The 15,998-nt window shown below is 37.3% G+C and overlaps 1 protein-coding gene across 1 annotated transcript in view; it reads right to left on the bottom strand.

The window, feature by feature from the left end:
• Window positions 1–15,998, bottom strand: part of LOC150110372 (dnaJ homolog subfamily C member 9) — an 86,874-nt gene that overhangs the window by 69,526 nt on the left and 1,350 nt on the right. The window lies entirely within an intron of this gene.

The raw sequence follows: 15,998 nt of genomic DNA, 5'->3' as shown, positions 1-15,998 counted from the left end.
TGTAACGTTTTTGTGTCACGTTTTTTGTCAAGTTATTTGAAACGTTTTGAAACTCAGGGGCTACCCTGGGTGTCGAGTCTTCAAAATTCGACTCTTCAGAATTCAAGGAGAACTGGCCTACCAGTCTGCAATTCGGGGGGGGGCTCCTTTTGAGTTTTCAAAATTCGAGTCATCAGAATTCGAAGAGAACCGGCCTACCAGTCCGCAACTCGGGGGGTTGGGCACTGTTGTATCTAATTGTAGTTTTATTGTACAATGGTTGTATTTTATTCAATCTTTTCTAACCTAAACCTTTTTCTATCTTAACCTTATTCTACCAATATCCTACCGCCATTTATGTTGTGTTGCTTTGTAGTTTTTTTTTTTGTACAATGGTTGTATTATATTCAATCTTTTCTAACCTAAACCTTTTTTTTTATCTTAACCTTATCGGCTGCGCAATTTATGTTGTGTTGCCGATTTCCTTATCACAACTATTTTAACCTTTTATGCTATATCTCCGTAATACACTCTATCGGGTAACACATGGTACCTCTGAGGGACAATGGAATTGCCTCGAGAACAAAGCAGTACCAGAGTATCAGTGTCTGAGATTTACCTCTCGTAAAACGCAAAGAAATTTATTTGTTTCGCTGCGCCACTTAGCGCTATTATATTATTAATATTAACAACCAAGAGGTAATCTCAGGACAGTACTTAATGATACCTATTAACTCTGCAGACGTGACCAAAATTTACTCTTTTCTAATATCCCGCATAGGTTCGCATTAATATTTTATAAGCGGTGCATTGGATTCCAGAAATCACAGAAAGTCTTTGTTAGAATCAAAAGCAAGGTTTATTATACTCAAAAGTTGATACACATAATAACACTAAATTAAATCCCATCTTAAGGGAGTTTCAGACAAGGTATATAAAATTCAAACACTACTATTACACTTATAAAATATTATACAGTAGCTTCCTAAAGTAAGAATTATATTAACCTCCGCTAATGCATTAGTTATGTACTATTATCACAATCAATCTAAAACTCCGTAGCTCTGTCAGACTACACAAGATAACATTCATATCTTTCACAATCTCTTTATAATATGCCAATTCTTTACTCTAACATATCCTTAACTTCATTCAATATGAAGGCGAACTTTAACACAACGACAGATAGTAAGGTTAAAATCAATATTCTTCTAAAGTGACAACGTTCTTCTCCTATAACAAATTAACGTGACACAAATCTTTCATTCATAATCAGTGTAACACAAACAAAGCTTACTTATCTTCCCTTTTCGGCTCTTTAGTGCTTCACAGGTTCACAGGAAACTGGCCTTCTGTGGACTGCCAGACTTGCTTCCTTCCACGGAGAATACGGCCGGCAAGACTGTAGCTGCCTATCGGGAGCCGTCCGACATCGAGGGCACTCGCACCCTCCGCCACCACAAGAGACGAACACACAGGAGATCCAGGGAAAAAAAGCCTTGTTACAGGGTCGCATGACCCTTATATTTCCCTCTTTCCTTCTCGGCAATTCTCGCCCTTTTCAATGTCCAGCCAACTCACACGTCCTACTACGTCATGGCATCCATTCTCTGCCCTGCTTATCGCATGTACGCTGACATCACATTGTTTACTTGGGGCGAGCCGCTCCCTCGCTTTACGACTTCATAACCTTTGGACTTGACTCCCCCCCTCCAACTGTTGAATTTGTGCTTACATTTTATAATTCTTTTATACATATTTTATAATGCTCTGCTAATGTTTTACACTTTCAATATTAAATTAACCATATTCGTGAATGGCACAAAATACATACTTATTTAACCTTTTCATAACAGAACACACTTGATTTATATATACATAATACTTATTCTACACTTAGAGGCAATTTATTGTATTTATCTCATTCTTTTGTTTGGAAAAGTGTTAGACTGTGATAAGATAGGAATACATAAATTTCCACTCTATCACAATCTAACAGCACCATAGGCACCGGGGTAGGACCCGCTTTCGAGTCATCAGAATTCATATAGAACCGGCCTACCAGTCCGGAACTCTGGGGGATGGGCGCCGTAAGTGCCGGGGGAGGGGGGAAACCCCTTTTTGAGTCATCAGAATTCAAGGAGAATCGGCCTACCAGTCCAGAACTCAGGGGGGGTCACAGTAGGCACCAGGGCAGATCCCCCTTTTCGAGTCATCAGAATTCAAGGAGAACCGGCCTACCAGTCCGGAACTCGGGGGCACCATAGGCGTCAGGAGGCAGAGCCCCTAGTAAAGCTTATAAATTTATAAATATTACTCTGTTCCAATGTAATCTTTTCTATTAACCAAACTAAATCCATTTCATCTGCATTGGTCTGGCAAAGGCCTTGTACAGTCTAACTTCTTTCTACTTATCAACATCCAATTCATTACTGTAATGACCTTTGTAACTATCCTCCTCATGCCTTTTTTGGAAATGCATCACCACAACAGTGTTCTTTATAATACCACCTGTACACTGCCTCCCTTCTTTCAGTACAGTTCATCAACAAATAACACAGCAATTCATTTTTATAATCTAAAGAATAAATCTTGCAATTTAATCACAATGAAAGGTCAACCCATCTTTCTAAATGGACAACACTTAAGATTCATTTCTCGTGCATGTTATTTAAAAGCAGGACAGGCACATAGTATTTTTCTTGTGTGTGCGATTAATGTTCGGCACCTTTCCAAAAAAAGTTTTTTTTTGAATAAAGTGTGAATAAAACGAACAGGAAATGAAAAACAAATGAAAACCGCTTACAGTATAATGTTACCTATGAATTAGTACTGCTTATACAAATTTTTTCAAGTTATATAAATTTTCAAAATAATATAAAATAGTAATATAAAGTTAAGAGATTTATTCAAATATTCTTTACATTAATTTTGCATTAATAAATAAATTAATTTTGAAGATTCAACGAAAATGGATAAGAGAATTTTAAAAGAATGTTTCGCATTGGACTCGAGAGTTCGCCAATTATTTTATGTCGCTGACGCCGCCCTAACAGCCCGCTAATATAACAGGCTTGAATGTCAAGAAGAATGAGTTATCGGTAGTAAGCCGACTTTTAGGGCTGGACAAATTGCATCCGATCTGATTAAAATTAGGATACGGCCCTTACACGGAACTCAACAATTAATCATAAGTTGATTTATGATACATCAAAAAATGAAGAACTATTTTGGGTATATTTTCGTAAATTTTAATAAAAAATTACAGTGATATAATCAGGTCTAGGATATAATTTCAAAATTTATTTGTTCGTTTCCGGGAAGATCTGAAGGGGCCCGAACGGAAGATGATGTACATTCATAATTATATGTACCATTCTGTACCATTCGTTGTTCGACTCTTATCTCATATTTTTTGACATCTTTTAGGAGCATTTTCTTCTGCAGCTCCTGTGTATATTGCACACGCCACCAGCCAAGCCTGTCTAAAAGCCAATCTTCTAACTTTTTTTTTTATTTTTTAACCTCACAGTGTCATGTGCAGGCAAGTGAATAAGGAGAGAGAAGTAAACTTGTTAACAGTTTACTTCTGGGGTAGACTGCAGTATATGAGAATATGTTGCAGTTTACTGATTTATAGTTTAGTACTCATTGGGAAAAAAACAGTATATGGAAACCTGTTCCAAGGTAAATAGAATGAAGGAAAATAATGATACACTGGTTCAAAATTTTGAAATTGGATGTACAGATGTTGACCAGCAGTGACAATGAAAATACCGACATAAAAGGCATAATGAAGAAACAGAGTGCTATGAGAGAGTGACGAGTGGGATTCTATGAGAGAAAGAGGAGCCACCTGTTCGAGAGATTGTCCTCTTCTGTATTCAAATCAAGAATTCGTAGGAAGGTATTGAAGGCACCACCTTAAATGTGAAAACAAATATTTCTAATGTTGGACAAATTTCCTTCTCATCCTGATGGAAGCTCTCCCATCAGGATGAGAGAGATGGAAACAGAAGAGTAGAAGTTAGGCCTAACAGACCTAGGGATGAGAAGGCTGGAGTGGTAGATGAGCAGGAGGCAAGCTCATTGCATTTCATCTTTACATAGGCTGCCTGGGATTTATGGATAATTTTTTTTTTTTTATGCTCGTTTTGGGCTAGTGTATGCTGAATGAGAATTTTGAATTTTTGACTTGAACAACTGAATTTTTATCATGGAGAGAAAACATGTTTAATTTGAGTCTCAGGTCTGGGTTAGTCCCAAGGGGGCAGAAAGAGGGGGAAATACTTCCACTGCATAAAGGAGGTTCCAAGACTGCTGTTGAAAATTACTGGCCGATCAGCATATCAGGAATTGTTGTCAAGGTCTTGGAGAAAATAGTCAAGAGGAAAATACAAGATTGGATAGATGAAAATGGGATACTCTATGGGGGACAGCAAGGTTTTGTGAAGGGTAGATCATGCCTCGGTAACTTGCTCACGTTCTATAGCACAGTGACGGCTGAACTGAATAAGGGTAACGGGTTTACAGTGATTCTACTGTACCTTGCTAAAGCCTTTGAGGATACCACATGGAATTCTAATCAGTAAACTGCAGCATATGAGAATGGATATAGGGTTGGTGAGATGGATAGGAGGGTGGTTGATGGAGAGATATCAGAGAGTGGTTTATTCAGGAGTAGAGTCCAAAAGACAGCCAGTGACTAGTGGTGTGCTGCAGGGTTCTGTTCTTGGACTGCTACTGTTTAAGAACAGAACAAGAACAGAACCCTGCGGCACAGGGTTCTGTTCTTGGACTGCTACTGTTTAATTTGTTCATTAACGATATAGGAAAGGATCTGAGAGGAACTGTGCATCTGTTTGCAGATGATGCAAAGTCAGGTAGAGCAATAGTGAATGCTCAGGATGTCAAAATTTTGCAGGATGATTTGGATAGTTTGGAGGACTGGGCTAAGGAGAATGGATGTCAATTTAATGTGGAAAAATGTAAGGTTTTGCATTGTGGGGTGAAAAGATTAGCAGCAGTATATCACATTGGTGGAACTGTACTAGAGGAGATTGACGAGGCCAGGGATTTGGGAGTGTTGGTGGATAGGGAGTTGAAGTTTAGGGGACACATTGCAAAAGTGGCAAAATCTGCTCAGCAAATCACTTGGTTGCTGAAAAACACTTTAACGAGCAGAGACAAACAGGTTATTGTTCCTCTGTATCGAGCCTTGATAAGACCCCATCTAGACTACTGTGCCCAGATATGGGCACCAGGGTTTCTTCTTGATGGGGAGGAGGTGGAGAGGATCCAGAGACAAGTGACCAAGATAATAGCAGGACTATGGAATGAACTTTATGAGAACAGGTTGAAGATTTGTGGGCTGCAGAAATTGGTTGATAGGCAGAAAAGGGGTGATATGATTGAGACATTCAAATTACTGAAGGGTTTCTATAAGATTAATTCAGAAGATATTTTTGAGAATAGGACTGGTAGTGGGAGGACTAGGGGTCATCCATGGAAGCTTGGTAAGAGTGTGGTTAGCAAGGGTGTTAGAGCTAGGTTTTTTACTTGGAGAGAGTGGTAAATGAGTGGAATAAGCTGCCAGAGTCTGTTGTGGGTGTCATCACTATAAATGAGTTCAAGGAGAAGTATGATTGATACTGTGTGAATGTTGAATAGTTGTTCTTGACATGATGTTGGGCCTCCTTCGATGAGTCTAAGGACTCCTGGGAGCTGCCCGTGATAATAATAATAATTTTTCAAAGAACCAGGGCTTGGAGAATAAGGAGAGAGAGATCAGGAGTTTGAAGGACATTTCAGAAATGATGAGTATAGTCTGAAATTCTTGTTTGTAGATTTACTATTTGCATTAAATCACGAGTAACAGCAAACGATTCAGCTTCTCTTCTGGGTTGATTAGTGAAGTTAAAGAAAGGGACTTTTTGTGACAAGTCTGTGTTATGAATGTTCAAGTCACCTAGGAAGATAATATCAAGGGATTTAAATATCAGAATAGGAAAGAGGAAATACAAAACAAACATAGGGATAATTGGCAAAGATATATGTAATCAAAATAGATACAAACTATGAGATTTTGTCATTTATGATAATATGAGAAAAATGAACTCTGTATTTGAACAAAGAGAAATATATAAATATACCTGGTCAGCCAGAGGATGAAAATCTGTTACCGATGATCAGTTATTATTAATTGAGAATGTACATCAGTTATTCACTACATTATTACAAATTAATCTAAGATGTAAGAGAATATCATGGCTTTGAATTAAACTCATCATTATGTGGTACTGACAAAAATTCAATTTAAAAACAGCTAAAAGTAAAATAGAAAATAACTATACACAAATTACAAACTTTCTTCATTACAAGATCCTCATACTAGGCAACAATATCAAAAATATGCTGATTTAAAATCAGAAACATGAATCAAATGACACAGAAGAGGAATGGAAAAACCTGGAACAAATCCTGATATAAGCAGCAGCAACAGAAAGCTTAGGAATAAAGAGTGAATGGACTAGACAAAGAAGACTACAAAATAGGAACAAAGAAATAGAAAAGATCATAAAAACAATACAATACAAAAAAGTTACCCAAAATGGCTCAATTCCAAGACAATAAAAGCAGAAATAAAGTACAAAAGAAACAGTGCAACTCCAAAACGAGAAGGAAAAAACAAGTGAGAGATGGAACAATTTTATAAAAGAACTAGATATATCTAAGACACAACCAAAAACCTATAAAATAATAAAATAGATGAACAAAGAAATAAAAAAGATAAAGACAAACAACACAGTAAGAAAAATGGGTAACGTATTCAAAATCTTTGGACTGATGATAATAAAGTAGTAAAATTTTATACACATTACAATGTTCAAATTAAAAAATACAATAAATAAGATACCACCAGGAGAAGACATTATGAACATTGAACTGTAGAAAAATGCCGGTGAACATATTCACAAGACTCCTAAATTCTTTAATATGGTCTAGATTTCCAGAAAAACTCCAAAATCCTGGGTGGGGGGGAGCAATGTTATTCTAATTTATAAAACAGGATATAAAGACAACTGCAATAACTATTGGGGAAATAGTCTGTTAAATGCAAGGTATAAAATAATACAGAAATATTAAATGAGAGACTAGACAGCATTGCAGAGGATAAACTACAGAAGAACAGAATGTATTTCAAAAAAGGCTGGTCTTGCATAGACTCAATTTTTACTCTAAAATTGTTAATCAAAAAGAGAAGAGAATTTCAAAAAGAAACACACATACCCTTCATTGATTATGAAAAGACAAAAATTGTTTAAAATATTAAATGATCCAAATATACCAAGTCAGCTCTTACAGTTTATTCAAGAAATATATACAGGAAATAAAACGGTAGTCAAATCAGAACAAAAAAACAGCAGAATGGAAAGATATATCAGGAGTAGTATGGCAAGGATGTACCCTACCACCCCTACTTGTTAATATATATATATATATATATATATATATATAAATATATAATTTTAATCATCTTGAAGTAGCATAACCCATCCGGTATACAAATAAATCCAAAAATAAAGATAGATACACTATTATTTAGCTGGCCTAGTTGGCTGAGTGGTTAACATATCCACTCTCCAGCCAAAAGGCTATGGGTTCAAATCCTGCTGTGGACATGGATGTTTGTGATTGTCTGTGAACATACTAGTGGTGGTGGTAGATGGCGTTGGTGTAAGTGATGAAAGTAGTTGTAGTTGGTGGATTGAGTGGTGGAGATGGAGAGTTGTGGAGTAGGTGTCCTCCCTCAACGAGTCTTTGGACTGGCTGGAGGTGTCGTATAATAATGATAATAATAATTTACAGATGATCAACACCAGAAGATGATTTACAAAGATCAGTGAAATCATTAAAATTTCAGTACAATACAATACAAGAATATTTGAAGTAAAGACAAAAATAAGTTTTCAAATGAGAAAACCCAATAAGAAGTAAAACAGTGATAGATAATAAAATATCAGAACAAGTAAATCATTTAAAATATGGAGGGTCTATCTCTTTCAAGTACATTCTCACTTTCATCAGATCAAGTATTCATCTAGAAACAGAGGAAAGACTAAAACAACTCATCCATAAAGAGCACATTAGCCAATTGGTATCTTGTCCAATTTTTATGAATTGGACACAACTGAAAATGTGCTCTACGATGAGCTATGAATAAAGGGATGCAAGACTATAGGCTTTCAGGCCTACTTGTTGCAGACATCTGTCAAGATATCCACGTACCTATGCTTGAAAGAAGCTGACTTGCAGGCTGACCTGTCATGGTGTGTCTATTATGTTTTGCTGTTATAACCAAAAATCTGTCTTCATGATCCATGGTAGAGTGAGAGTAACCTCTTAGCAAACGTCTGGAACATATTCCTTTGGTTTGAAATGCTGCCTGGATACAAAGCTATGTGAGATTCCAAACTCTCTGGCAATGTCAGTAATTCGGCAACCTTCTTCAAGCTTTCTAATAATTCTTCCGTGCATGAAATAGTCTAGTTTATGCCTGAGGCATTACAAGACATCCAATTTTACAACTTTATTCCTTCAAACATAATTTGTTTAGTCTTTTTAGTCATAAAAGCAATGTTGAGTTTTATTTTACTTTTTCTTGTTGAGTGCTACAATGTGACCCCTTTGGCCGCAATTCGAAAATTTGTGCAACTACTTTCGACTCAAAATCATCACTTATACAAATTGCCAAGTTGATTCATCTGAATTTGCAGTTGTAATCTTCAGAAACAGTGTTCATCCTAAGGTTTAGGACATTAGTGTTTGTGTGTGTATATATACACAGTATCCTTACCCAACCCACAGTACTAATGTACTATACTATACTGTACTATAGATTTACAACCTTTAATAAGTGGGAATCATAAAAAAAAATTACTTTGAACGATTGGTAAATGAGCAAATTGATAAATAAGTGGCAAACACCACTGTTTTACAGTAGTATTACTTTTACAGTGCTAATACTGCATACTTTAAGTGGCCTAGTCAAATTCCAAATGACCAGAGTAGAGTTTCTGAAAAAGTGTCCATCTATGAAAAAGGAATTAGAGGAACATTGATCGTAGTTCCTTTTCCATAAGAAATCTAAAAGCTATAGAGGAGTATTCCTAATGGGTATTTTAGATTACATTTAAGCAAACATACAAGAGAAGAGGCTACGAAAAATTAGAGAAGAGAAGCATAGGAAGGAACAAGCTGAGTTAGAGCCAAATAGGAATTACTTTATTAGAAACAGATTTTTACTTGAATACTGAAAGGTACAATTAGTAAAAGGAACATTATACAAAGCAATAAACAGACTGTTCTTAATTTGCAGTTTGAAATGAAGGAGGTACAGGAGAATGGTTTGATATGAAATCAAACCATACTCCTGATAGCAAAGAAAGATAATATGCACACAGCAGCAAGAAGTTATGAAAAACTGGGGTGAGCAATCTGATGCAAGAAGTCATAAATGGTAGTGTTAATGACAAGCTATGTGGGTGCACAAGTCAGGAAGAGTGAATTGTGGTACAAATATGGTGAATAACACAGTCAAGAGCAGAAAGATAGAGAAAAACACAAACAACAGTGGAATTAAAGAATGAAGGCAGAACTGATAAAGAAAATAGTATGAAAGATGTGAACATGAGTGAGGAAATTAGAAAAGAATTGGTAAGATTGAAATATGAATTGAGGCATGTGCAGAGTGGAACGAGAAAGGGCATTTAGAGAAGAGAATGGTGACTAGAGGTGTAGGAAGGTAAAATGATGGAAACTAGTGTATTGCTATATGGCAGACTTTGTGGTGAAGGATGAGAAAATGGAGCAAATGTCAAAAGTATCTTTGAGAGGAGCAATGATAAGAAGAAAGATACTGCAGAAGAGTTGACTGTGCTGGTAGGAACAAATACAAAGAAATGTAATTGAGGTAGAATGGGATTTGCAAGTGTTGCCAAAGAGAGTAAACAAGAAGAAGAAAAAGAGAGAAAGAGATAGTGTGAGTGATGTTAAGATATGACAGCAAAGAGTTGAGAAGAAGAGCAATGATTATGAATGCCGCCTAAGTACAGAAAGAAGAATTGAGCACGTGGATGTATTGGGATAAATTTGAAGGTAAGAGGCAGCTGTTTACTGCAGATGGTCTGCATATCAGTGAAAGTAAGCAGACTGTTCATGAGAGGAGGAGAGGATGTAGCCACCCAGGAAAATGAAAACTAGATGGTGGAACTATGAGGGTAAGCTACTAGGATCATTGTAAGATAAATGACAAAAAAATGAAAGATAGGGATGGTCTTAATGGGAGCAACAAAATCAAAGGACTTGGTGAATGATTGGGTGAGATGCTGTGGGAAGGAAAGGGACCAGGAGCAAGCTACTATACTTATACATCACTGAAAAAGAGCATTAGGAAAAAAAGATGCAGAATGTGCAACCTTGATACAATTAGTCAGTCTGCTAATCAGTGTCTGTAAGACATGGTTAGTATAGGATGAGGTACTCACTGAACTAGAATGATGGTTACAGCATTTTTTGAAAGACAGAAAAGATAAAAAGAGGTAGAATATTTACTGATGCATCCAGAAGATTTGTCAACAATCCTGTAATCTTGTAAAAATCTTTCAGTAATTTCAATGTCTCAATCATATCATGATTGAGGGGATAGAAAAGGAGATGGAGATAGTATGCATTGGCAAATAGACTCAATGAGTGGAGGGCAGATAATTATTATTGGGGATTTCAACTGTAGGAACAAAGACTGGAAAGAGGAGAGGACACATGGAAGGAAGGAAATGGAATTTATGCAGTTACCAAGGGATAATTACCTGAGGCAGCATGTGATGGAATATACTATGGGCTCAAGGGTTTTTGATCTAGTAATTGCACACCTGAGAATTTGTCTATAATGAATATGACCACGTTGCCACCAATTGGTGAGAATAATCATATGGTCTTGACCTGGGAGGTGGCTAAATGTGCAGAATTTTCAGTGTTAAGACTGGGTATATGTGGACAGGGCTGGTAAGTATGACAAGCTTAGGAGATTGCTTAGATCAGTGGAATGGCATGTAAAACTGCAAGGGCTGGATGTTGATAGTGCACAGGAAGTGGTCAAGGAGTGTTTGAAGGAAGTAATGGCAGACTGCATACCTAAAGTCAGGACAGTAAATCAAGTGGCAGTTAAATGAATGAATATCATCATTAAGCTGAAACTGCAAAAAAAAAATAATTGTGGAGGGAATTTAAGGAGAAAGGTGACTAGCAAGCACATGACCAGTACAAGGCACAGTCTGTGGGTAACTAGTGTGGTAAGAAAAGCAAAAGCAGAGTATGAAAGGAAATTAGCAATGCAGGCTAAAGATAATCCCAAATCATTCTTTCGATATGCTGCAAGTAAAAGAAAGAATGTTTATGGTGGAATGATTTTAATGAATGCCAATGGTAGGGAGGTAACTGAATCAGTTGAAATAGAATTACTAAGCAGACACTTTGCAAGAGTATATCATCCAGGTGGTTATACTGCAGAAATGAGAGAGGCAAAGGCTTATATGGGAACTAGGTAAATGATATGGAAGTGCATAGCATATTACAGGCTTAATGTGAATACAGCCGTGGGATTGGATGGTATACAAGCTAGAGTTTTATGTGAAGATGTGAAGGGAATTATCAGTATCCTTGACCATATTGTTTAATTTAAGTCTCAGCTCTGGGTTAGTCCTGAGAGGGTGGGAAGAGGGGAAAATAGTTCCACTGGATAAAGACTGATGTAGCAAATTACCGACCAATCAGCATATCAGATGTTGTCTAAGTATTGGAGAAGTTGGTCAAGAGCAAAATAGAGGAATGGATAGATGAAAATGGGGAGTAATATTGTTTTGTGAAGGATAAGTCATGCCTCAATAACTTGCTCACATTTTATAATAAGTGACAGCTGATTTGAATAAAGGTAATGGGTTTACAATGATACTGCTGGACTCTGCAAAAGCCTTTGACAGGATACCACATGGAATTCTAATCAGTAATCCGCAGAACATGGGGATGAATATAGGGTTGGTGAGGTGGATAGGAGGGTGGTTGATGAAGAGATATCAGAGAGTAGTTTATATAGGAGTAGAGTCCAAAAGAAGACCTGTGACTAGTGGTCTGCTACGAGGTTCTGTTCTTGGACCACAACTGTTTAATTTGTACATTAACGATACAGGAAAGAGTCTGAGAGGAACTGTTCAGTTGTTTGCCAATGATGCAAAGTTGGGTAGAGCAATAGTTAATTGACATGATGTCAAAATTTTGCAGGATGATTTGGATAGTTGGCAGACAGGGCAAAGGAGAATGGATGTCAGATTAATGTGACAAAGTGTAAGGTTATGCATTTTGTGTTGAAAAGATTACCAGCTGTATACTACATTGGTGGAACTGTACTCCAGGAAATTGATAAAGCAAGAGAGATTTGGGAGTGTTAGTGGATAGGGAGTTAAAGTTTGGGGGGGGAGGGATACACATAGCAAAAGTGGCTAAAGCAGCTTATCGGATTACTTGGTTACTGAAGAATACTTTGACAAGCAGAGACAAGCAGGTTATTGTTCCTCTTTACTGAGCCTTGATAAGACACCATCTTGATTACTGCATGCAGATCTGGGTGCCAAGAGTTTCTTGGCGATGAGGAGGAGGAGCAGGTGGAGAGGATCCAGAGGTGAGTGACCAAGCGTTAGCAGGTCTATTGAATGAACTTTACGAGAACAGGTTGATAGGTTTACAGAAACTGGTTGATAGGCAGAAAAGGAGTGATATGATTGAGACACAAATTACTGAGATGATTTTACAAGATTAATTCAGAGGAAATTTTTCAGAACATGTCTGGTGGTGAGAGATCTAGGAGCCATTCATGGAAATTGAGTAAAAGTGTGGTTAGCAAGGGTGTTAGTACTAGGTTTTTTTTGCTTGGAGAGTAGTGAATGAGTGGAATAGGTTTCCAGAGTCTGTTGCAGGTGCAATGACTGTGAATGAGTTCAAAGCAAAGTATGATAGATACTACACAAATGTTGCATAGTTCTTGACATGTTTAGGGCCTCCCTTGATGAGTCTAAGGCCTCTTTGGAGTAGCCCGTAATAATAATAATAATGATAATAGCATCCCCTTTCCACCTATCAACAAATTTCTAACACACAAATCTTTAACCTATCCTCATAAGGTTCATTCCTTAGATCTGTCACCATCTTGGTCATTTGCATCTAGATCTGCTCTACTTCCTGTCTCATCTCCAAGAAAACAAGGTGAACAGATCCTTGCACAGTAGTCCAGATGAGATCTTATCAAGGCACTATAAAGAGGTATAATAACCTGCTAATTTCTGCTCATCAGGGTGTTCTACAGTAACCAAATAATCTGATGAGCATTTATGGCCACTTTTGCAATACACGCTCTAAATTTCAACTTCCTATCCACTAACATCCCCAAATCCCTGTGTTCAATTTCCTGGAGTATAGTTCCATCATTTTCTGGTAATCTTTGCATCCTAAAATGCATAACGTGACACTTTGCTACATTAAACTGATATCCAGTTTCCTTCGCAATACTATCACAGTTCATTTAAATTATCTTGCACAATTTTATCATCATCTTTACTGACTATTGTTCAATCCAATTTTCCATCATTGGCAAACAATTGAATATTTCCCTATTAGATAATTTTTATATAATTACTGTTCATATTAAATAAGTGGTACAGAATGCCTGCAGCATGCCACTGGTCATAGGCCTTCTACTGGACTGCTTCTGAATTACTTACTGGTATCTTTCCATCATTACCTTACCCACTTCATCAACTTAACATCCCCATGTGCTGCAATTTATTATCACCATATAAAAAGGTAAGAAGTTACTGAGGAAAGACCTACCCTTCACAAAACCATGTTGTCCCACCCCAAAAAAGCATCCCATGCCTGTCTATCCATTTTTAGATTTTTCCCTTAACCAACTCCAATACCTTAAACACCACCTCTGAGATGCTGATCGGTTGATAATTGGCTACCTCAGTCTTTGAACCTCCTTTATGTGATGGAACTAGTTTTCTCCTCTTTTCACTCCCCTGAGACCAACTCAGAACTGAAACTTAAATGTGGTCAACGACTTCCAATTGTATCCCTTAAGTTAGTTTACCATCTGATCCTATACCTGTATTCACATCAAGGTTCTGTAATACAGTTATGCACTTGCAGTTCACCTATCTCTATTTCCATATAAGCCTCTTGCCTCTCTTGTTACTGCTATCTCTCTCTCTCTCTCTACCTGGTTGATATGCCCTTGGAAAGTGTTCGCTTAGTAATTCAACTATTTCATCTGCTTCAGTAACATCCCCAACATTGGCATTCATCAAAATTATTCTTCCTTTTACTTGCCACATAGTGAAAGAACTCTGAAATTACATCTGAACTCAACCAGCAATTTTCTCTCATACTCTGATTTTGCCTTTCTTACGATACTGTTCATCCTTCTTGCCTGTTTCGTACTGCTAATGTGACTGCTGGTCACCTTTCAGTTTTGAATTCTCTTCCCAATTTTTTTTTTTTTCAGCTCCTGCTTAATGATGCTATTCAATCATTTAACTTCCAATTCCAATCCTCCTGACTCTAAGTATGCGATCTGCTATTACTTCCTTCACATACCGCTTTACCAACTCCCATGTACTATCAACATCCAACCCTTGAAGTTTCTTATGCCATGGCATTGCTCCAAACAATCTCCTGAGTTTGCATTACTTACCAGCCCTGTAACTCCTCCAAATACCCATCTTAACTGAAAATTCCACATTTAGCCACTTTCTAGGTCAGGACCACATGGTTAGTCTCACTAACTGGTGGCAATGTGGTCTTCTTGGTTACAGACAAATTGCCTGATGTAATTATTAGATCTAACACTCTCAAACCCGTGGTAATTATTCCCTAGTAACTGCATAAATTCTATTTCTTTTTTCCCATGTGTTCTTTCCTTCTTCCAATCTATATTCCCATATTTGAAGTACTCCATAATACTCACCAAATAATCACTGAGTTATTTGCTAATGCATACTATATGCATCATCTTTCACATTTCCTCAATTATAGCAGTAACCAACTGTGTATTTTGTCTTGTTGGCAAAATCAGATGGCCTCGAATTCACTATTTTCACTGACCTCTAGTTGAACTCCTACTCTCTTTGGTTGCAGTTCATCAGCTATAATCAACAATAAGTACCCCTCTTCTTTCATTCTTTTCTATTCTCACTGAAAATACCATACCCTTCACATTCTCTCCCACTAATGCCAATAACCTTTGGCCAAGAAGAACTACCCAATGCCCCAAACTCCTCCCTCATTCTAAATGTTCCTGGCATTAGTGTATGTATAGCACAGTAGAACCTCCTCCTCCCCAGCCCACAACTATCTATATACTTTATACTATCTATCCCAGTCTGGTTTGTTACCAGCAGTACTAACTCAGATATTTTTTGCACATTCTCACACTCAATGTTTTATGGGTATTTGTGGACTTCCACAGAGGAGTGGAAGGTTCCAAATCACCAGGAAAATTTTGATTTGGAACCACCTCCACTTAGCCATGAAGTTGAAAGAGCAGTTAAGCAGCTTAACAGCAATAAGGCTCCAGGTGCAGATGAAACCCAGCAGAGTTAATTGAGGCCACAAGGGGGGGGGGGAGATGGGGAATAAGAGTGTTTCATAGATTGATTACAAGGATATGGACTTCTTCCTGTCTCGTTTGATGTGTGAAGAAGTGACTGACGATTTTTTGAGTTTATTTCGGATTATTGAGTTGTTTAGGATGGCTGTATTTTTGGTTACTTCTGAAGAATCTTTAAACCAGGAATTAGAAGTAATCAAAAATACAGCCATCCTAAATGGATATAATCCGAAAACAACTCAAAAAATCATCAGTCACTTCTTCACACATATCAAACGAGACAGGAAGAAGTCCATAGGAT

Source organism: Typopeltis vanoorti, chromosome 1, assembly GCF_054136105.1.
Source record: "Typopeltis vanoorti isolate ZY-2024b chromosome 1, IOZ_Tvanoo_1.0, whole genome shotgun sequence".
NCBI classification, from domain to species: domain Eukaryota; kingdom Metazoa; phylum Arthropoda; class Arachnida; order Uropygi; family Thelyphonidae; genus Typopeltis; species Typopeltis vanoorti.
The sequence above is the reverse complement of the archived record's forward strand: the minus strand, read 5'-3'. Positions and strand labels throughout refer to the sequence as shown.